Source organism: Pleurodeles waltl, chromosome 5, assembly GCF_031143425.1.
Source record: "Pleurodeles waltl isolate 20211129_DDA chromosome 5, aPleWal1.hap1.20221129, whole genome shotgun sequence".
Classification (NCBI taxonomy): Eukaryota; Metazoa; Chordata; class Amphibia; order Caudata; family Salamandridae; genus Pleurodeles; species Pleurodeles waltl.
In genome coordinates, this window is record NC_090444.1 from 615,165,620 (window position 1) to 615,188,846 (window position 23,227).

Consider the following 23,227-nt stretch of genomic DNA (forward strand, 5'->3'; position numbering starts at 1 on the left):
GGAGATCCAACAATGTGGACTGTACATCTGCCGAAAAGCCCGAGTTACGTAGCCAGGCCTGTCTCCTTTCCACCACAGTTGTGCCCATTGCTCTGGCTACCGAGTCGGTGGTATCCAGTCCCGTCTGGATAATTTGGGTCGCAGCAGCCTGGGTATCAGAGACAAGATCCAAAAGACCCTGGGGAAGCTCTGTAAACGAAGAGGAGATGTCATCCATCAGAGCATGAATATACCTCCCCAGGATACAGGTCGCATTAGTGGCTTTTAACGCCAGACTGCAGGACGAAAAAATCTTCTTCGACTGCGCCTCTAGCTTTTTTGAGTCTCTGTCCCCAGGCACCGTCGGGAAAGAACCAGGCGCTGATTTGGACGAACAGGAGGCCTGCACAACCAAGCTCTCCGGCGTAGGGTGCCTAGATAGGAAACCAGGATCAGTTGGAGCCGTCCGATACCTCCTGGCCACGGCTCTGTGAACTGCTGGGGAAGATGCCGGCTTCTTCCACACCTCTAAAACCGGATCCAGCAGAGCGTCATTAAAAGGTAATAGAGGCTCCGCCGCGGCTGAGGCCGGATGCAACACCTCTGTCAAAAGGTTTTGTTTCGCCTCCACCACCGGCAAAGGCAGGTCCAAAAAACTAGCTGCCTTCCGTACCACTGTATGAAAGGAAGCAGCTTCCTCGGTATATTCCCCCGGGGACGAAAGGTCCCACTCAGGGGAAGTGTCCAGCCCACTGGCCGACTCCAGTCCACGCAGCCCATCACCCGAGTCCTCTAGCTCTCCTTCCTCTAGGGCTCGTTGGTACTCCTGCTCCTCTAGTACCCGGAGAGCACGCCTCCTTGAATGCAGTCGTTGCTCAATCCGCGGAGTCGACAACACCTCCGCCGAAGTCGGAGATCGGCGCCGATCTTCCGAAGCCACCGACGCCGCATCCGGCGCCACAGGTAACTTCGGCGCCGACTGAAGAGCAGATGAAACGGATGGACCCACCGGAGTCACAGGCCGAAATCTCGACGTCGACGGGATGGAAATCCCTGGGGCCAATCCCTCCGAAGCCATCGGAGCGGCCACCGGCGCCGACACTGGCGCCGAGCCCACGTTCCCAAACGGGAGAAAGGGCATAAAGGGTGCCGGCCGAAGAGGCGCAGGATCACCCAAAGAAAAGGCCAAAGGCCCAGCCGGAGCACCCCCTGGAGCCATCTGTTGGAAGATGGCATACATCGCATTCAAGAATGCGGAACTATCGGCTCCAGGGGTGGGAAAAGCCGGATACTGGGGTGCCTGACTCGGAGGCGACCCCGACGCCGGCCTCGGCGTCTGCGCCGGAGAAAACACCTGAGGCTCCAATACCTCAATCACCGACGCCTGTCCAGGCGAAGTTGGAGACGTCGGAGAGAGCAACGGCGTCGAAGGATGCGGCGTCACCGTGGGGCTGACCTCCCATGTCCTCCGGCGCCGATCCGGAGACCTGGAACGAGCCTCCCTTGAATGACGCCGAGATTCTCTACGGCGCCGGGAGTCTCGATGACGCCGATGTCTTGGAGAAGACTTTTTCTTGTGATGCTTCTCCTTTGACTTGGCCATAAACAGCTTCGCCTCGCGTTCTTTAATGGCCTTCGGATTCATGTGCTGACACGAATCACAAGTCGAGACGTCGTGGTCGGAGCTCAAACACCAAAGGCAATCGGAATGAGGATCCGTCACCGACATCTTGCCTCCACACTCACGACAAGGCTTAAATCCAGACTTTCTCTGCGACATTATTTCCACAGAGAAAGAGTACGCAGCAAGATATACACTGTAACCGCAAGAGTAACAGTTGCTCCCTCGAAGATAACCGTTTCGAATGCACGGAAAAAAGGGAACTGACGTCCGCACGTCGTCGAGGACCTCTTATTGCCTGTATGACGTCAGACGGCGTCGCGTGCGAGACAGTGACGTCCTCGTCGACGTGCAGAGACTAGTAAGAAGATTTCCGTCGAAGGCTGGCGCCATGGGAGTATTCATGAGGTGAGGAATCCACAGGTAGTTGTATCCATCAGAAGGTGAGGAATCTGCAAGCTAGGTAGAGCCTCTGCCACAAAGGCCATTACCAAGGTTATCCAATACAAACTTCTAGCCACAGACTCTTTACCTTTTGAACAGATAGCAAAGCAATACCTATTCAGAGGTGAGTCTATGGATGGGCCCAAACCCGTAAGTCCTGCAGCACTGAGCGGGCAAAATGCCCCTCTTGGCTAACCTAACTATCCAGGCAAAAATGCTTTGTGAACGTATGGAGGGACGCCCATGTAGCTGCCTGACAAATGTCTAGGACAGGCACCCCACATTTCAGTGAAATGGTAGCAGCTTTGGCCCTGGTAGAATGAGCATGCAATCCTTCTGGAGGCTGCTTCTTTGCCAGTGCACAGCAGATCTTAATGCAGAGGACGATACAGCAGGAGATGGTTCTCTTCTGTCCTGCCTTGCCTTTTTTTCACTCCAGCAACACCCACAAGGAGCTAACGGTCCAATCGGTGTTCTGTGGTACAAATATGTAGAAGCTCAGCACTCTCTTGGGGTCCATGCGATGAAGCCTCTCCTCCTCTTCAGAGGGATGAGGCAGAGCGTAGAACACCAGCAGTGTGATGGTTTGACCAATGTGGGACAGCACCACAACTTTCAGCAGTTAGGATGCCCGTGTCTGCAGAACCAGTTTGTCTTGGAAGAAGGAAGTGCATGGTGAACTGAAACAAAGAGCCTGTAGCTCACTCAAGAGCCCTGCTGAGGAGATGGTAATAAGAAACACATTCTTGATAGTAAGGAGCCATAAAGGACAGGCTTGAAGCAGTTCTAATGAAGTGTAAAGGTGAAAAAAATGGTACAAAGTGGGGATCAATTACAACCTGGGATGATTTATTCTACCATAAAACCATTCATTTTCATTGGGAACCTAACTTCACCAAACATTACCTGCTGATCAATAAATGTTTTTTTGAAATGCCAAAAAAAAAAAATATATATGTTAATTTTCTATTATGCTTCAAAGTCTCTGAACATTTTACTAAGATCAATCAATCAATCAATCAATCGCATTTATAAAGCGCGCTACTCACCCATAAAGGGTCTCAAGGCGCTGGAGGGGGGGGGGGGTCAGTGCTCGAAGAGCCAGGTCTTGAGCTGCCTTCTGAAGGAGAGGTGGTCAGGTATGGCGCGAAGGTGGCTGGGCAGAGAGTTCCAGGTTTTCGCTGCTAGGAAAGAGAAGGATCTTCCTCCGGCGGTGGCTTTGCGGATGCGGGGTACGGCTGCCAGGGCCTGTCCGGTCGAGCGTAGAGTGCGCGGAGGGGTGTAGAAGGAGACGCGGTTGTTGATGATTTTGGGTCCGAGGTCGTGGAGGGCTTTGTGTGCGTGGGTGAGGAGTCGGAAGGTGATCCTCTTGTTGACTGGGAGCCAATGAAGTCTCTTCAGGTGTCCGGAAATGTGGTGGTGGCGGGGTATGTCCAGGATGAGTCGTGCGGCAGCGTTCTGAATCCGTTGTAGTTTCCTCTGCAGCTTGGTGGTGATGCCGGCGTATAGGGTGTTCCCGTAGTCCAGGCGGCTGGTGACGAGGGCGTGGGTGACGGTCTTCCTGGTGTCGGTGGGGATCCAGCGGAAGATCTTGCGGAGCATGCGGAGGGTGTTGAAGCATGCCGAGGTCACCGAGTTGACCGGTCTGGTCATGGAGAGGGATGAGTCCAGGATGAAGCCGAGGTTGCGTGCGTGGTCGGTGGGTTGGGGAGTGCTGCCTAGGGCGGGGGGCCACCAGGAGTCGTCCCAAGCGGCGGGAGTAGGGCCGAGGATGAGGACCTCCGTCTTATCTGTGTTCAGTTTAAGCCGGCTGTCTGTCATCCAGTTCGCTACTTCCTTCATTCCTTCATGTAGTCTGGTCCTAGCTGAGGTGGGGTTGTTTGTGAGGGATAAGATGAGCTGGGTGTCGTCGGCGTAGGATATGAGGTCGAGTCCGTGTTTGCGTGCGATGTTCGCCAGGGGGGTCATGTAGACGTTGAAGAGAGTGGGGCTGAGGGAGGATCCTTGGGGTACGCCGCAGATGATCTCCGTGGCTGTGGATCTGAAGGGGGGCAGGCGGACTCTCTGAGTCCTTCCGGAGAGGAAGGAGACGATCCATTCCAGGGCCTTGCCTCTGATGCCGGCGTTGCTGAGGCGGTGTATCAGGGTGCGGTGGCAGACCGTGTCGAAGGCTGCAGAGAGGTCCAGGAGTATGAGGGCCACGGTTTCTCCCTTGTCGGTCAGGGCTCGGATGTCGTCCGTGGCTGCGATGAGGGCGGTTTCGGTGCTGTGGTTGGCCCTGAAACCGAACTGTGTGGGGTCGAGGGAGTCGTTGGTTTCCAGGGCGGTGGTGAGTTGAGCGTTGACGATTTTCTCAATCACTTTGGCGGGGAATGGAAGGAGAGAGATGGGCCGGAAGTTTTTGAGTTCGGTGGGGTCTGCTGTAGGTTTCTTTAGGAGGGCGTTGAGCTCTGCGTGTTTCCAGCTCTCCGGGAAGGTGGCGGCGGTGAGGGAGGCGTTGATGACGTCTCGGAGGTGCGGTGCGATGATGTTGTCGGCCTTGTTGTAGATGTGGTGCGGGCAGGGGTCTGATGGGGATCCGGAGTGGATCGAGTTCATGACGCGGGTGGTCTCCTTGGTGGTGGTAGGGCTCCAGGTGAGGATGGTGGTGATGTCGGTGGCGGGTTCCGGGTGGGGGTTTGCGTTGGGGGTCGGGAAGCTGTTGTATATGTCGATGATCTTGTGGTGGAAGAAGGTTGCGAGGGAGTCGCAGAGGTCCTGTGAGGGGGGAATAGGGTTGTTTTCTGCGTCCGGGTTGGAGAGCTCTTTGACGATGCCAAATAGTTCCTTGCTGTTGTGGGCGTTGTTGTCAAGTCTGTTCCGGTAGGCTGTTTTTCGTGCGGCGCGGAGGTGTTGGTGGTGTTGGCGGGTGGCGTCCTTGAGAGCTGACATGTTCTCTTCGGTCTGGTTGAGGCGCCACGCCTTCTCGCGGGCGCGGCATTCTTTCTTGGAGTTCTTGAGGTCGGGGGTGAACCAGGAGTTTTTCTTGTGGTTGTTGGTGTTGGCTTGAGTCTTCAGGGGGGCCAGGAGGTTGGCGCAGTCGGAGATCCAGCTTGTGAGGTTGTTGGCAGCTTTGTTTGGGTCGGTGGTGCTGGTGGGTTGGTTCTGGGGGAGGGTTGATGCGAGCTGTTCAGTGGTGATACGATTCCAGTGTCTTCTTGGTGGTTGCTGGGTGTGGTGAAGCACGGTGGTCTTCTTGAAGCTGAAGTGGACACAGCTGTGGTCCGACCAGGTGAGTTCGGTGGTATGGCTGACGGTGATGTGTTTGCTGGAGGAGAAGATGGGGTCGAGCGTGTGTCCGGCGTGGGGGTGGGTGTGTTGACTAGTTGTTTCAGTCCCAGGTTGGCGAGGTTGTCCAGTAGGGCGGTGGTGTTTTTGTCGGTGAGGTTCTCCAGGTGAAAGTTGAGGTCTCCTAGGAGGATGTAGTCGGTGGACAGGAGTGCGTGAGGGTTGACAAAGTCTGCGATGTCTTCGCTGAACTTGGCGCGGGGTCCTGGTGGTCTGTACAGGAGGGTGCCTCTGAGGGTGGTCTTGGGGTCGCTGTGGATCGTGAAGTGGAGATGTTCGGCGTCGGGGAGTGAGTCGTCAGTGTGGGTCGAGATGCGGATGGAGTTTTTGTGTGCGATGGCGATGCCTCCTCCGATGCGGTTGGTGCGGTCTTTCCGGATGATTTTGAAGCCGTCGGGGATGGCTATGGCGATGTCGGGTGCCGAGGAGGGGTTCATCCAGGTCTCGGTGAGGAAGGCGATGTCCGGGTTTGTTGAGTTGATGAGGTTCCACAGTTCGATGGCGTGCCTGTGGATGGATCGGGTGTTGACCAGGATGCAGTGGAGATTGCTTCTGGGGGGGTTGTTCTTGGCGGGAGCGGAGTGGGCCCGAAGGCAGGTGAAGCGGCAGTTGTTGCAGGTGAAGGATCCGTGGGTCCGTTTCGGGGTGGCGCGATAGCAGCCCGGCGTGCGGCCAGGGTTGAGTTTGGTGAGCGTGGTGGAGTCGTAGGTCAGGTGGGAGGCGCGGGGACCAGGGGGTCGGGCGCTGGGCGTGGTCCAGGCGCGGACGGGCGCAGACGGGCTTGCCTTAGGCGCGCCTTCGGCGCGCCAGCGGCGCGCCCGCTGCGCAGCCTCGCAGCGGCCGCCATTTAAGGGGTAGCCGGGGAGGCGGGGTTAGCTGGGAGGCGGGAGGTGAGCGGGTAGGTGAAAAAGCGGGAAAGCAACGGCGGGAAGCCTCGAGAGTGGCGAGGAGGCCTATAAACGAAATAGTACCGAAAAAGGTACGAAAAACGTGAAAAAAAACGCGGAAAACGAGGAGAAAAGGCGGCGGAAGGACGGGGGGGCGGCGGGGACACTCGGCGAAGGCAGGCACTCGGGGTACACGGAGAGAAGGGGGGCGCGATCACAACAAGCAGGCAGCGAGGGGCACACACAGGCAGAACCAAGCAGGCAGACAGCAAAGGGCACACACTCGGGGTACACGGAGAGAGGGGAGCGCGATCACAACAAGCAGATAGCAAAGGGCACACACAGGCAAAACCAAGCGGGCAGACAGTAATAGGGAGAAGGCACACAGGTCTGGTGGCGCTGTGAGGACGGGGGAGCGACCTACCCTGGGGTCAAGGGTCGCTACTACGGCCTCGCAGCGGCCGCCATTTAAGGGGTAGCCGGGGAGGCAGGGTTAGCTGGGAGGCGGGAGGTGAGCGGGTAGGTGAAAAAGCGGGAAGGTGAAAAAGCGGGAAAGCAACGGCGGGAAGCCTCGAGAGTGGCGAGGAGGCCTATAAACGAAAAAGTAACGAAAAAGGTACGAAAAACGTGAAAAAAAACGCGGAAAACGAGGAGAAAAGGCGGCGGAAGGACGGGGGGGCGGCGGGGACACTCGGCGAAGGCAGGCACTCGGGGTACACGGAGAGAAGGGGGGCGCGATCACAACAAGCAGGCAGCGAGGGGCACACACAGGCAAAACCAAGCAGGCAGACAGCAAAGGGCACACACTCGGGGTACACGGAGAGAGGGGAGCGCGATCACAACAAGCAGATAGCAAAGGGCACACACAGGCAAAACCAAGCGGGCAGACAGTAATAGGGAGAAGGCACACAGGTCTGGTGGCGCTGTGAGGACGGGGGAGCGACCTACCCTGGGGTCAAGGGTCGCTACTACGGCCTCGCAGCGGCCGCCATTTAAGGGGTAGCCGGGGAGGCGGGGTTAGCTGGGAGGCGGGAGGTGAGCGGGTAGGTGAAAAAGCGGGAAAGCAACGGCGGGAAGCCTCGAGAGTGGCGAGGAGGCCTATAAACGAAAAAGTACCGAAAAAGGTACGAAAAACGTGAAAAAAAACGCGGAAAACGAGGAGAAAAGGCGGCGGAAGGACGGGGGGGGCGGCGGGGACACTCGGCGAAGGCAGGCACTCGGGGTACACGGAGAGAAGGGGGGCGCGATCACAACAAGCAGGCAGCGAGGGGCACACACAGGCAAAACCAAGCAGGCAGACAGCAAAGGGCACACACTCGGGGTACACGGAGAGAGGGGAGCGCGATCACAACAAGCAGATAGCAAAGGGCACACACAGGCAAAACCAAGCGGGCAGACAGTAATAGGGAGAAGGCACACAGGTCTGGTGGCGCTGTGAGGACGGGGGAGCGACCTACCCTGGGGTCAAGGGTCGCTACTACGGCCTCGCAGCGGCCGCCATTTAAGGGGTAGCCGGGGAGGCGGGGTTAGCTGGGAGGCGGGAGGTGAGCGGGTAGGTGAAAAAGCGGGAAAGCAACGGCGGGAAGCCTCGAGAGTGGCGAGGAGGCCTATAAACGAAAAAGTAACGAAAAAGGTACGAAAAACGTGAAAAAAAACGCGGAAAACGAGGAGAAAAGGCGGCGGAAGGACGGGGGGCGGCGGGGACACTCGGCGAAGGCAGGCACTCGGGGTACACGGAGAGAAGGGGGGCGCGATCACAACAAGCAGGCAGCGAGGGGCACACACAGGCAAAACCAAGCAGGCAGACAGCAAAGGGCACACACTCGGGGTACACGGAGAGAGGGGAGCGCGATCACAACAAGCAGATAGCAAAGGGCACACACAGGCAAAACCAAGCGGGCAGACAGTAATAGGGAGAAGGCACACAGGTCTGGTGGCGCTGTGAGGACGGGGGAGCGACCTACCCTGGGGTCAAGGGTCGCAGATAAATTTACATCTATAACATAGACATCCAACATGAGAAGGCTTACGCAATATAATGTTATTCCTTGTCCCTTAGGATATACAATATTGATGCTATTTAATAGTTTTAGTTCATAAACCATCTGGAGGTTGTAACAATGGCAAGTAGTCACAGGACTTAAACAAGGAGGGCTGATCTGGCAACCTTAAGAAGGCAAAAAGGGTCAAAAGATAACCAATAATGGTGCCCAAGCAAAGCCTTGGCAGGCAAGATACAGAACAAATAACAGAACATCTGATAAACTAGCCTGGAGGGGGTTAGTACTGTGTGTGTCACACCAAGTTACAAATATGTGCCAACAAGTGAATACAATTTTCTAGAAGTACACCTGGCTGCCAGGATGACAGCAATCACCTCCAGAGGAAGATCGAAGGTGGTCAGCTGTCACTGTTCAATCTACACAAATGAAAGTGGAGATTGGTAAGGCCTGGGTGCAAAACCCTGCACTTTTGCTTTGACAGCAGGCCCCCCCCCCCGCAAGAGGGGCATGCTGACCGGAGGAAATTTTCTCACGCCCAGAAGTTCTGGATAACATACTCTCTGTGTCCAATCTAGAGCTGCTAGGATGACTTGGGCCTGGTCCATTCCGATCTTCTTGAGAACTCCGGGCAGGAGTGTTATAAGCAGAAAGGCGCACAAGAGTCCAGAGTTCCACTCAAGGCAGAACAAGTCTGAGCGAGAGGCACCTTGGAAACTTCAAAATGCAGTGGTGCAGTTATTGTGCGTTCTTGGTGGTGGGGAACAGATCGAGCCACGGCTCTTCCCCTTTGTGGAAGAGACCTTGTACCACCTCTGGATGTAGCTGCAATTCATGATCCGCTAGACGTTGATGGGTGATGGCTGACCTCATCCGCTCTGGCATTCAATGATCCTGCCAGGTAGCGCACCACCATTAAAATTCCTTGATGATCCTGCCATTTCCAGGAGGTGAAAGGCCTTCAGGCACAGGCTCTGTGACCCCAATCTGCCCTGCTTAAGGAGCTGGTAAACCCCAGATAGCAGAATCCTCTTATCTCCGAGACTCCTTATGGCAGCCCCACTGACAACTTTGGGTGGGAAAGGAAGAGAACCCAATAGCGGTCAAGTACCACCACTTTAGATCTGTTGCAGTCTCCTCCTAAATCTGAACGTGGTCGGAGAGGTTCCCATAATGTTGAGCCCACTGGGACTTGAAATCCCACTGCAGAGCCAACATAAGCAGGAATCTGGAGACCATCAGTCCCTGCAGCCTTATAGCCAAGCTCACTCAAATCCAGGACCGAGGCTGCAAGATCAGGATAGCCGAAAAGTCTTGGACTCAGGAGAAAGGCACAAAAATCAAACCATTTCAAGCATGGCTTCAATGAAAGGGAGCATCTGACAAAGAGTCAGCTGTGAATCCAGCATGTTGATAGTGGCTTCAAAGAGAACAGGACCTTTTTTGTCATCGGAGGTGGTTGACCTCTGCCTTGGGTGAGCCCGCTTCACGAACCAATCTTCGAGATAGGGGAAGACGGACACCTCTGATCTCCAAAGGTGTGCTGCCACTACCACCATAATTTTCATGAACACAAAGGTACACTAGTGTAACCAAAGGGGGGGCACAGCAAACTGAAAACACTCCTCTCCTATTACGAACTGCAAGCAACGCTCATGGGCCGGGAAAAAGGGAATATGGACACAAGCGTCCTGTATGTCCTCCGTTACCATCTAGTATCTAAAGTCAAGGGCAGACAAGACCTGGGCCAGAGTAAGCATTTTAACTTCTCCTTTTGGAGGAAGGCATTGACAAGGTGCAGGTCAAGAAGAGGCCAAAGATCTCCATGCTTCATGGGCACCAGAAAGTAGTGGAAATAACAACCACAATCTACTTCTGACACCGGCACCCTCTCCACGCCCCTTTGGCCAAAAGGGCCTGCACTTCCTGCCGCAAAATGGAGAGATGGTCCTCCATCAGTTGCTGAGGTACAGTGAAAGGTGCAGTGGACAAGAGAGAAAGGGCAAGGCGTACCCTGTCTGAATATTCTGTATACCTACCTGTTGGTCGTGATCACTTGTCGACCCAGTAAGAATCAGCAGATTCTGCCTTTCACCTGGTGGCTGTGTTCCAGTGAGGGTACTCTAAAGAGATTTGGCAGATGGGGCCACTGAGGGGTTGGTAGGTTAGGTAGCACACTGACCTTGCCAGTGAGGTGGTGGTCTCCACAGCTTCCAACATAAATCTGCTGGGTTCCTGTGGGGGTTGGACAGATTGACAGTAAAAGACGTCTCAAACAAAGCTGCAAAAGCAGCTTTGGAACTATTTTGGTTGGCGAAGTGGGGTGGAAAGTCCCACAGAGCGAGCGGTAGCCCTGCTATCCTTAAAGATTTGAAGAGCAGAATCAGCATTTTTCTCCGAACTGGCGAATCAGGGAGGACTGGACATCGCTGGTGAACCCAGCTGAATGCAGTCAGGCATGGCAGCAAATGGTAACGCTGCGGCCCAGGGCCTGTGTGTTGGAATAGATGGTGTGCAAGCTGCAACAAATCATGAACTTGGCAGCATCAGGACCATCCTGAATTGTCAGATAGTACAGAGAAAAGGTCTTTGGGCACACAAGGGAGAATGTAATCCATTGAATCCCAAAGAGTGTGAGATTAGCTTACCATCAAACAGCTGGCATTAACAGATCAAAGGGCCAAGCTGCTAGAAGAGGAAATGTTAGCCAAATGTTTCTACTCAGTTAGATTCCCTATCATTGGCAGTGGTAGGAAATGTGTTTGGATTAAAATGGCTGGTGAAAGCATGCACCATTCGTCATTCTGGTGAAGGGTGCCAGAGCAAGGCTTGGCCCAAGCCCCCAATAAGGTATCCGTCAGCACTTAATTAAAAGGAAGAAGGGGTTCAGACGATCGTTGTCCCGATTGGAAGACTTCTTTCAGAATATTAGTTTAAACCTCCAAGAAAAAGAGCTGGAGGTCAAGAACTTTGGTTGTCGTATGCATCACCATGGCACAGGAAGCGAATTTCTAGGTGTCTGGTTCAAGGGGGAAAAAAAAAACTGTCTCCTGGGAGGTATCAAGACCACTAGATTCCTAGCCACAGGGGGGGGGGGGGGGGGAGAGGGGGAATGCACTGTGAAGTCCCCCGATCTTGTGATGCATGGATCTGCAAGGCATAAGACCACTCTAGTTGGCATGGACCAGTGACTGGAAGCCAAGTAAAAGTCGACCGGCCATGGATCTGTATGAGAATTATTAGTCAGAAAGATGACCAGGGTTTTAAAAAGATGGTTATGGGTTTTGATCAAAGTTTATGGTGCGGTGTACTTAAAAAAAAAAAACTAAAAAAAAGACACCATTTCCATTTTCCCAAACATTCCTTTAAGGAGAAACTCCAAGCCCTCATACAACTACATTTCTACCACATTTTTTTCAATAGTTTATGTCATATGCTAATATGTCACTTATTTGCCCCAAATAGCAATAAATGAGGACTTCTTTATTCCCAATAAACCTGTATTGGAACTGTACTAAGTTTTCACAACTTACTGAACTAATGCCCTGTGCACAGTCCAGGTCCATGTCATTTCACATACTGCAGGGGCAATATCTCATTGAGTGGCATATCGGAATTCGCTGTGACATCATTCAAGACTGCATTATGTACAGTAGCCCAACTCACCACCAACCATGATAAGTTCAAGCACATTCGTAGTTCTTCTCCCATGACCTTCAAGGCCCTTCACATTAACACTTCTGGAAGGCTGTCCATGTCTAGAAGCATTCATACACGCAGCTTCTTCTTGACAGGGCTTGGAAATTTCAATGACTCAAAAAAGCACACACAAATGTAGTACATCGAAGGGATGCTCTTCCTCTTCCTACTCACCATAACAGCCTCATCCTTCACTTAAGAATTGCTCTAACTCTGCTGCACTTAAAAGGACACAACACTCACAACAATGCCTTTTCCCCCACCCAAAACTTAACCCTTCTACCCCGTTAAATGTGTTACACCACTCTTACCACCTTCCACATCATCCCTTATAACTCTATTTGCCTAAAAACATTTTGTACATTTATGTACTCTGCTGGCCTATGTAAATGCTCCACAGTTTATAAATACCCAAAAAAATAATAAAAGCACACCATTTGCCACTAATGGTCCAATGTTCTAAGTCCCTCAAACACCTTTCATCTCTACTGTAGCGAAAAAAGCTGAACAGAATTGAACCAAACTTGATGTGAAAATACTGTTATATTCAGAATAGTTCCTTTTAGGTCTGGTGCAGCCAAGACAGTTTCTCATAAAGGGAGCACTTTTGGTCTTTTCCTCTGGCCGCTGGCTTGTTTGAGTCAGCACCCCGTACAGCCATTTCTTGATTTAAGTGCATTTTCTATTTTGGATCAACATACAGTATTTTGCAGATGTTTACACATTGTGCAGTGGTGACTGGCAATGAAGTAGCCCATTTCCAGGGCTCTTCGCTCTTTGTAGTTTTACTCTAGAAGAGGCTGTCCTGCAAACCCAAGCAAAGATCACTCCATCCAAAATGGCTTTGAGCAAAATGTATCTTAGTAATCGTGCAATGATAACTAGTGTAACTGATCATAACTTAATATAATTTCAATTATATCTTGAAGACTTTGCTATAAACGTAATATTTGTTAAGATGCTGTTACACAAGACTTGTGTGCATCAGAAAGAGAAGCTGTGACTGTGAGCAGAGGTATCTTGTATATTGACCACAGTAGCCTCACCCCTTTCAGTGCAGTTGCCATCTGGTGAGGGGGCTCACGCAGCGTCTTGCTTGGGGCTTAGAAGCGCGTTTCTTGCACCATGCATCTTGACCAGGATTGTCCCTTTTCCCCATATTCATCATGTAGAGGTGGTAGCTAGGGCTGTAGCCCTGTGGCCAGCAGAGGTCCAGGTGGCCACTACACCACCCGCCTACATTATTTCAAAGGTGAAGCACAGAAGTGAAGAAAAGCAAGGAGATGGAGCCCTGCCGTTGTCGCTACATTTGTTTTTATGGGGTGGGGTAAATTTACTGTGGCCTTCAAAAATTATTTTGCCGGATTTTAACATAGTCACATCTCAGGATGAGAGGCCATAGGACATATTCATTTTACAGTCGATATGTGCTCTTGGACGGCTCTAGTGAAAGGGAGGTCACTGCTATACTTAAGATGGTCATAGTGAGCCTTAGCCTCAGCCCAAGTGCCCTCTTGGGGAAATACATCCTGCTGTAACTAGCCCCAAGACCATGTAAGACTATGCACAGTGGTCACAGGTGCAGTTTTCTCACCACTTCTATAGTGTACACAGCCCCAAAAGAAGAAGTGTTTAGACTCCTCTCTTTCCACTGCAAGATAGCTTAAGCGCCCAGTTCAATCACAGTACAAAGTGTGCATTCGATACTATTACTGTACGTCCTCTCACCTGAGCATATATGTATATCTACTCCTGGAAGAACATATGCTTTCACCAGCTGTCCTCCTGGGCATATCAGCAAAGTTGATCCAAGTCATGTGAGACACCTTTAGCCTGTCTTGATATTTTAGCCAACAGCACTTTACATTCTCAAACTCATGATTCTAAATATGAACTTATAAATGTGTTTACATATTCAATCAATGTATTTAATTAAACAAATCATGGCTTTCTTAGAGTTGCATTCTTAGCAGAGTTTAAGTTAACTAGCATACCAAAGAACAAGAATTTCTAAAAGCAAATACATGATGGCCCATTGACAGGGAGTCATCTGTGAACCATAACCATAACGACAGGTCAAATGGATACTGTTCAAAACCCCTTTATTAAAGTTCAGGGCCACAACAAACCCGACTGCAAGTGGGAAGTGTCAGTTCAGCTCCCCTGTAGTGAAACACCATGCTAAGCTGGCCACCAAATACAGACTCTGTCCTAAGAAGGCCACCAAATATGGACACCATTTGAGTATATCTATTTCTGAGGCCAGTCCCTTCTTGTCAGGTAATTCTATGTCAGGACCAGAGTCTCCGATTATGCTGTTCTTTCCTTACTGTTTATTTTTACAGTTTGCTTGACACAAGAATCCAGTGCTTGGGCCAAGTCCTGCTCAAGAGAGCCCTCAGGATCATCCTGGTATTGGTCGATTTCTGCCTCAAAAGGATCATAACAGCATTAAACAGTCACCCACCATACCTCAAAGAGGGATGAGAATGCTTCAGAGAAACAAGCTCATGGGGGAGTGCTATATTAAAAACCCCAATCAGGCACCAACATTTTTTTAGAGTGTGGAGGGAAGAGCCTGAAATCACTCTAGGCAGAATCCTAGAATTATTATTGCAACTCCAGGAAGTAATCAATCCTCAGGGCGTCACAGGGAAGCACATGGGACCAGAGAGGCAGAAGCTGAGTAGTTAACACGTCACCGACGCATTCAGTTTGAGCCACGCTTACTTAAGCCGGCAGTTTCACAATACAGTGTGTTCAGGGACATATATACAGTTGGGCTGACATGGGATTGGTCAGTGTATGGACTACTACATTCCTGTGAAGTGTAGTTTGATGTTTAACACTTTTTGATTGGCTAGTGTGAATTCAGTAAAGAAAGAGAAAGCATAATCCTGGTCTCCATGTCCTTAATAGAATTTAAAATTCTTGACACGGTAGCTGGTAAAAATGTTTTATACTCGCCTCTGTGTCCTTAATAGAATTGAAAATTCTTATTGCGTAACCTAGAATTTATTTTCTTGCTAGCAAGCTCCCCCCCCCCCCCCCCATCAGGTGAGCCCTGTTCAGAAATCAGCCACACCCTTTCAGGTGGCTCCTATTCTACCAGTATGTAAAGAGCCTCTGTTTTTAAGAAAAAGGTACATTACGTTTCAATTGCTTTGTCCTGAAAATGTGGCCAATCAGGTGTTTATGTTTATTATCTGCCTAAAGTGTGAAGTTACTGGACAATTTTTTCAGTTCCTAAAATCAGCAGTTGAGCATAGATCTGTCAGTTACATTATACAACATAATAATAAAATTATGTATCACTTTAACAAGCGAAAAAAAATGTTTCAACAAAAAACATAATTCAGGAACTGAATAAACTGACATAACTTCACCATTTTGTAATGATCTAGAGGAAAATATGTATGCACATCTCAATCTGTTTCTCTTCGTGTTTTGTTGAAATACACCTTCATATTTAGCTCTGGCTTGACAACACAACTGTCTGCAATACCCATTGTTACCAATTCTTTCAAATATATAAAACGGCTCCAGCTTCACCCAGCGGTATTTCTCTCACCCCATACTATTGGTTGTCAAGTGTATAATTCTTCCTCCTACTGAATACTTGCATTGTAATGTAGGAGGAACTATTTTATATCTCTGAAGTACGATGAGTCAAACATAAAATTCTTAATCGCATAGACATGGAGTATACAGAAAGAACAAGTTACTTACATTTGGTACCTCTTTTTATTGGTGTATACAGTAGCTACCTGTGGATTCATCACCTTATAAATTCTCCCAATACGTCAGCATTTGACGGAAATTTTGTTCCTAGCTCTGCTTCGCACGCAACACCGTCTGATATCATTGTGGCAATAAGAAGTCCTCACCGGCGGGCTGACGTCAGTTTCACCATTTTTTTTACGTGCCTTCGAGGCGAAGAGGTGAATACTGACCTCACAAGAACAATATATACCAATCCAAATACAATTATAAACCACAATATTTGTTTATATAAAAACAACAAAAACTTAAATACATTTATAATAAAAGAAGTCTTGGTATGACCTGACAGGCAACGGGGAGGCGGGTGGGACTGTGAGGAATCCACAGGTGGCTACTGTATCCACCAGAAAAAGCTTTATCGAAGGTAAGTAAATTGTTCTTCTGATGGATAAAACTACCTGTGGATTACTCACCTTATGAATAGAATTCCAAAGCAGTCCCACACTCAAAAGGTGGGTGCCTGACCGGTCAAGCCAAGAAATCCTGCAAAACAGAATGCACAAAATGGCCTTCCCTTCTAACTTCCGAGTCTAAGCAATAATGCTTCGCGAAAGTGTGGAGGGAAGCCCAAGTTGCAGTCTTACAAATTTCAGCAACTGGGACACCTCTAGGCAAGGCCGAAGTATCAGACTTAGCCCTAGTGGAATGGGCCCTAATACCTTCAGGAGGAACCTTCTTTGCCAGTGAATAACAAATCTTTATGCAAAGAATGACCCACCTGGAAAAAGTTCTCTTGTGGACAGCCTTGCCCCTCATCTAGCCAACATATCAAACGAAGAGTTGATCATCAACTCGAAAGTCTCTTGTCCTCTCAATGTAGAAACTCAGAGCCCTTTTTGGATCCAAGCGATAAAGTCTTTCCTCCTCCTTTGATGGACAGGAGGAGGGTAAAAGGATGAGAGTGTTATAGACTGACCCATATAAAAGGGAGTGACTACTTTAGGAAGGAAAGCCGCCCTGGCTCTCAGCAGCACCTTGTCAGCATAAAAGGAGGTTTCACACCAAGAGCCTGAAGCTCACTCACACGCCTTGCCGACGTGATAGCCCTTAAGAAAACTGTTTTTAAAACTAAAGCCTCAATGGCAAGAATGCATGGACTCAAACGGTGAACCCATTAAGAAAGTCAGAACCAAATTAAAATCCCACTGAGGCATGACAAACAGACTGGGAGGAAACTTGTTAGTCAAACCTTTCAGGAATCTAATAACTATAGGGGACTTAAATAAGCAAGGCTGATCAGGAAGGCACAGAAAGGCCAACAGCGCTGATAAATAATCCTTCACAGTCACAACTACACATCTCTTCTGTGCCAAGGAAAGGGCAAAAAGCAACTGGGCCTTTAAGGGATCAATTTGACTCTCTCCACACCAAGCAACACATTTTGCCCATCTGTTAGCATAGACAGTCTTAATGGAGTGTAGCCTGGCCGATAAGATAACATCCACCACTTCTGAAGGGGGAAAAAAGGAACTCAGATTGCCCAGTTCAATCTCCAGGCATGTAGGTGCAGGCTCTGGAGGTGGGGGTGGCGACTGTGAGAAGAGGTCTCTCCGTAAGGGAGACAGAGCAGAGGGCACAGTGAGAGTTGGAGAAGGTCTGTGTATCACACCATTCTTGGCCTATCCGGGGCTATTAAAATGACTTGAGCCTGATCTTGGCGAATCTTCCTCAGAACCCGAGGAATCAAGGGTATTGGGGGGGGGGGGGGGGGAATGTGTAAAGCAACTGGACGCACCAAGACATCGGAAATGCATCCCCCATTACCCTGTGCACCGGATACTGGAGGCTGCAGAATGAAGGGCTATGTGCTTTCTCCTGAGTGGCAAACAGGTCTATCTGTGGAAATTCCCACATCCAGAAGATGTGAAAAAACAGGTTTGGATGGAGATGCCACTCGTGATCAGCCGAGAATTGCCGACTGAGACTGTCCGCACGTACATTGAGAACTCCGGACAGATGTTTTCCTACTATGCAAATCTTATGGTCCTGTGCCCAGGACCAGAGCCGCAGAGCCTCTCTGCAGAGAAGGTACAACCCGACTCCTCCCTGCTTGTTGATGTATCACATCGCAGTAGTGTTGTCCTTCAAGACTTGAACTGACTGACCGCGAAGGGACAGGAGGAAGGCCTTGAGAGCCAGGCGTATTGCCCGTAATTCTAACAGATTGATGTGAAACATCTGTTCCACTGGAGACCAATGATCTTTGATCTCCAAGTCTCCCAGATGAGTTCCCCACCCTAGAGTGGAAGCATCCGTTATGACCGTGGCCACCGGAGGTGGTAGGCAAAACGGCCTTCCTAGGGAATGGTTGCCATCCATAGCCCACCATCGCAGATCCACAGCAGGCCTCTGGAGATCGTTATCGACTCCTCGAGATCCCTTTGTGTTGAAACCACTGCTTGCGGAGGCACCACTGGAAAGCCCTCATGTGCCAATGTGCATGAGTGACTGTAGGAGGCTGGCCTGGCTTGTAGTGTGTACCAGAGGTACTTACACCTTGTGCCAGGTCCAGTTATCCCTTATTAGTGTACAAGAGGTGTTTCTAGCAGCTTAGGCTGATAGAAGGTAGCTTTGGCAAAGCAGCTTAGGCTGAACTAGGAGACATGTAAAGCTCCTACTATACCACTGGTGTCAAATGCACAATATCATAAGAAAACACAATACACAGAGTTACTAAAAATAAAGGTACTTTATTTTTATGACAATATGCCAAAAGTATCTCAGTGAGTACCCTCAGTATGAGGATAAGATATATACAAGATATAGGTACACAAACCAAAATTAGGTAAGTAACAGCAAGAAAAGTAATGGACAGTGTGGAATTACAATAGATTGCAATAGGAGCACATAGGTATAGGGGCAACACAAACCATATACTCCAAAAGTGGAATGCGAACCACGAATGGACCCCAAACCTATGTGAGCTTGTAGAGGGTCGCTGGGACTGTAAGAAAACAGTGAGGGTTAGAAAAATAGCCCACCCCAAGACCCTGAAAGTTAGGTGTAAAGTGCACCTACTACCCCCAGAGAGCACAGAAGTCGTGATAGGGGATTCTGCAGGAAGACCAAACACCAGCAATGCAACAACAGTGGATTTCCGGACCGGAGTACCTGTAAGACAAAGGCACCAAGTCCAATAGTCACGACAGTGTCAAGAGTGGGCAGGAGCCCAGGAAATGCCAGCTGAGGGTGCAAGGAAGCTGCCACCGGTTGGAAGAAGCTTGGAGTTCTGCAAGAAAGAAGAGGACTAGGGACTTCTCCTTTGGAAGACGGATGTCCCATGTCGCGATGAAGCTTGCAGAGGTGTTCCCACGCAGAAAGACTGCAAACAAGCCTTGCTAGTTGCAAGGGTCGCGGTAGAGGTTTTTGGGTGCTGCTGTGGCCCAGGAGGGACCAGGATGTCGCCACTTGAAGGAGGAGACATAGGGGGCGCCCTGCAACTCAGGGAGCCCTCACAGAAGCAGGCAGCACCCTCAGAAGTACCTAAACAGGCACTTAGAAGAAAAGTGAACCGGAGTCCACGCGAAGTCACAATAGGGAGTCCCACAACGCCTGAGGACAACTCAGAAGGTTGTGCACTGCAGGAAGGAGTGCCAGGGACCCAGGCTTGGCTGTGCACAAAGGAAATCCTGGAAGAGTGCACAGGAGCCGGAGCAGCTGCAAATCACGCGGTACCCAGCAATGCAGTCTAGCGTGGGAAGGCAAGGACTTACCTACACCAAACTTGGACTGAAGAGTCACTGGACTGTGGGAGTCACTTGGACAGAGTTGCTGAGTTCCAGGGACCACGCTCGTCAGGATGAGAGGGGACCCAGAGGACCAGTGTTTCAGTCTTTTGGTGCCTGCGTTAGCAGGGGGAAGATTCCGTCGACCCACTGGAGATTTCTTCGGAGCTTCTGGTGCAGGGTGAAGGCAGGATACCCCCAGAGCATGCACGACCTGGAAACAGTCGAGAAAGCCGGCAGGATGAGGCGCTACAATGTTGCTAGTAGTCATCTTGCTACTTTGTTGCAGTTTTGCAGGCATCCTGAGCAGTCAGCGGTCGATCCTTTGGTATAAGGTGAAGAGGGAGATGCAGAGGAACTCTGATGAGCTCTTGCATTCGTTATCTGAAGAATTCCCCAAAGCAGAGACCCTAAATAGCCAGAAAAGGAGGTTTGGCTATCAAGGAAGGAGGATTGGCTACCAAGAGAGGTAAGAGCCTATCAGAAGGAGCCTCTGACGTCACCTGCTGGAACTGGCCACTCAGAGCAGTCCATTGTGCCCCCAACACCTCTGTTTTCAAGATGGCAGAGGTCTGGGACACACTGGAGGAGCTCTGGGCACCTCCCCTGGGAGGTGCAGGTCGGGGGAATGGTCACTCCCCTTTCCTTTGTCCAGTTTCGCACCAGAGCAGGGCTGAGGGATCCCTGAACCGGTGTAGACTGGCTTATGCAGAGATGGGCACCATCTGTGCCCATCAAAGCATTTCCAGAGGCTGGGGGGAGGCTACTCCTCCCAAGCCTTCACACCTATTTCCAAAGGGAGAGGGTGTAACACCCTCTCTCAGAGGAAATCCTTTGTTCTGCCTTCCTGGGCAAGGGCTGCCTGGACCCCAGGAGGGCAGAAACCTGTCTGAGGGGTTGGCAGCAGCTGCAGTGGAGACCCCGGATAGGCAGTTTGGCAGTACCCAGGTTCTGTGCTAGAGACCCGGGGGATCATGGAATTGTCACCCCAATACCAGAATTCCATGATCTTAGACATATTACATGGCCATGTTCGGAGTTACCATTGTGACGCTATACATAGGTAGTGACCTATGTATAGTGCAAGCGTGTAATGGTGTCCCCGCACTCACAAAGTCCGTGGAATTTGCCCTGAACGATGTGGGGGCACCTTGGCTAGTGCCAGGGTGCCCACACAGTAAGTAACTTTGCACCCAACCTTCACCAGGTGAAGGTTAGACATATAGGTGACTTATAAGTTACTTAAGTGCAGTGGTAAAAGGCTGTGAAATAACGTGGACGTTATTTCACGCAGGCTGCACTGGCAGGCCTGTGGAAGAATTGTCAGAGCTCCCTATGGGTGGCAAAAAAAATGCTGCAGCCCATAGGGATCTCCTGGAACCCCAATACCCTGGGTACCTCAGTACCATATACTAGGGAATTATATGGGTGTACCAGTATGCCAATGTGAATTGGTAAATTTAGTCACTAGCCTGTTAGTGACAAATTTGGAAAGCAGAGAGAGCATAACCACCTAGGTTCTGGTTAGCAGGGCCTTAGTGAGAGAGTTAGGCACCACACAGGGAACACCTAGGTCACAAACTTATGAGCTAGCAGGATCTCAGTGACACATAACAGACATACTGACAACATAGGGTCTTCACTATGAGCACTGGGCCCTGGCTAGCAGGATCCCAGTGAGACAGTGGCCAATGGGAGTAACAAGGCTAGAAAGAGGCTACTTTCTCACAGTGACCAACGGAATGCAAGAAGCGAACAGACTGAGCAGACATAGGACCTTGAGGATTGGAACAGCAACTCCATTCTGAAACATTGGAATCAACGCCTGAATGTCTTAAATCCTCTGAGGTGGAGGGTAGGCCTGATTCAATGTTGTGTCCAGTACTGCCCCTATGAACAGGAGGCGTTGAGAGGGCTACAGGGTCAGCATCTTGAACTTCTGTTTGAGGAACCAATTCAAAATCCTCAGATCCAGGATAGGCCTCAATCGACCATCCTTCTTGGGAATCAGGAAATACCTCGAATAGCATCCCTGACCTGGAACCAACTCCACTGCACCCTTTAACAAAATGACTTGCACCTCCCGCTGAAGCAACAGGAGATGATCTTCCGTACAAAACGAATGACGGGGGTAGGGAGGGGGAAACTCGCAAAGAGGAAGGGCATAACCTTTACCCACAATATTCAGCACCCGAGAGTCTGATGTGATTAACTCCCGCTCGTGGAGAAAATGAAATAGCCTTCCCCCTACGGGAGAAGTATGATGCAAGATGGAGAGAAAACTAGGGTTACTTTCCTTGATGGGTTCCCCCCAGAGGAAGAGGAGACAGGAGGCTGCTGAGTGGCTCCTCGTGTTCTAACCCTCCCCCACCCTCTATTAGACTCAGAGAGGGTTGGCAGGCTGCTGCATGCTGGACTGTGGCCTCCAAGAGGACCCACGGCTAAAACCCCTGAACCTCCGAAAAGATCTAAAGGGTGTGGATGCTGAAGCATGGAGTCCCAAGGACTTTGCAGTAGCCCTGCTGTCTTTAAAGCGCTCCAAAGCGGAATAGACATTGGACCCAAACAGCTTCTCGCCATCAAACGGAAGGTCCAACAGAGTTGCCTGAACATCCGTGGAGAAGCCAAAAGACCTGAGCCACGCATGCCTCCTGGTCGCCACTGAAGTGCCCATTGCCCTGGCAAATTAATCTGCTGTATCCAAACCAGACTGAATAACCTGCTTGGGTGCCGCTTGAGTGTCCAACAGGAGTTCAAACTGACCCTGCACATCCTGAGGCACGTCCATCAGGGCATGCAGGGATGTGGAATTCCTATCGCCCGACGCCCAGGACATCTTGTTTGGGGTCAAGGGCAACAAGTTTTTATGTTTACTTTGTCCTTGGGACAAGTAGGCCCAACCCCCTGCAGCACAAACCCTTTGGCTGCCTGTTTACAGAGAGTTGAACTCTCTGCAGTTGAGGTAATGTGTTTCCAAAAGATAATGCTGTTCGAACTTGTATTTATGGTTCATTATTCGAAAGCCTTCATTATTAGGGTGCGTGCTGTAAATAAATGTTTTAAGGTCACACTTCACTACTGACGTTGGTTCCAGTACAAAAAAAAAAACGTGTACACACATGTTTGAAAAGTTTAGGCTAAGTATAATGCTCCCAGAATGCTCTCTGATTATATGCAAATGAAGTGTCATTTAGTAAAATGTGTTGATGCATGCTAGTATTTCCCAAAAATATTTCTAATGGAAAATCAGTGTAACCATTTTCAACACGATTATGGGAAGCATGAAAATAAACAAACACTGACAAAGCCAACTGATCTGACATACTTTTATAAGTCTTTTAGTTTCATTAATGCGTGTCTTGTTTTGACATGGCTTTTGTAACACTTTATTGTTGTGGGAGCTACCAGGCCCTCAACATTGTAACAAACATTGGCAAAACCCCCCCAAAAAGTTTTTGAACTTTTAAAGCACACGTTGCCACCAGCGGCATAACAAAGGCCCCGCAGCCGCCCTCCAGGGGGCCCCGTCAGCACAGCACCTGCCCTGAGTGAGTCTGGAGAGGAGGCTCCTCCATGTTCTTTGCAAAGGGCCCCCTACCAGTTTCGTTACGTCACTGATTGCCACTGTAGTTCCTGACACTGAACAAAACTACTTTGTGTGGCAATATGCTCCTTGTGGAAGAGCAGAATGCGATCACTCACAGTAAAGCCAGCCGAAAGAGAGAGAAATAGAAGTTTAATAAAAACAAAATGTCTTTGTTA

General features: G+C 50.2%; 1 protein-coding gene across 2 annotated transcripts in view; it reads right to left on the reverse strand.

Annotated features, from left to right (window-relative positions):
* The window catches only part of SDCCAG8 (SHH signaling and ciliogenesis regulator SDCCAG8), a 1,349,628-nt gene that overhangs the window by 1,237,232 nt on the left and 89,169 nt on the right, over positions 1-23,227 (reverse strand). The gene's annotated exons all lie outside the window — the stretch shown is intronic.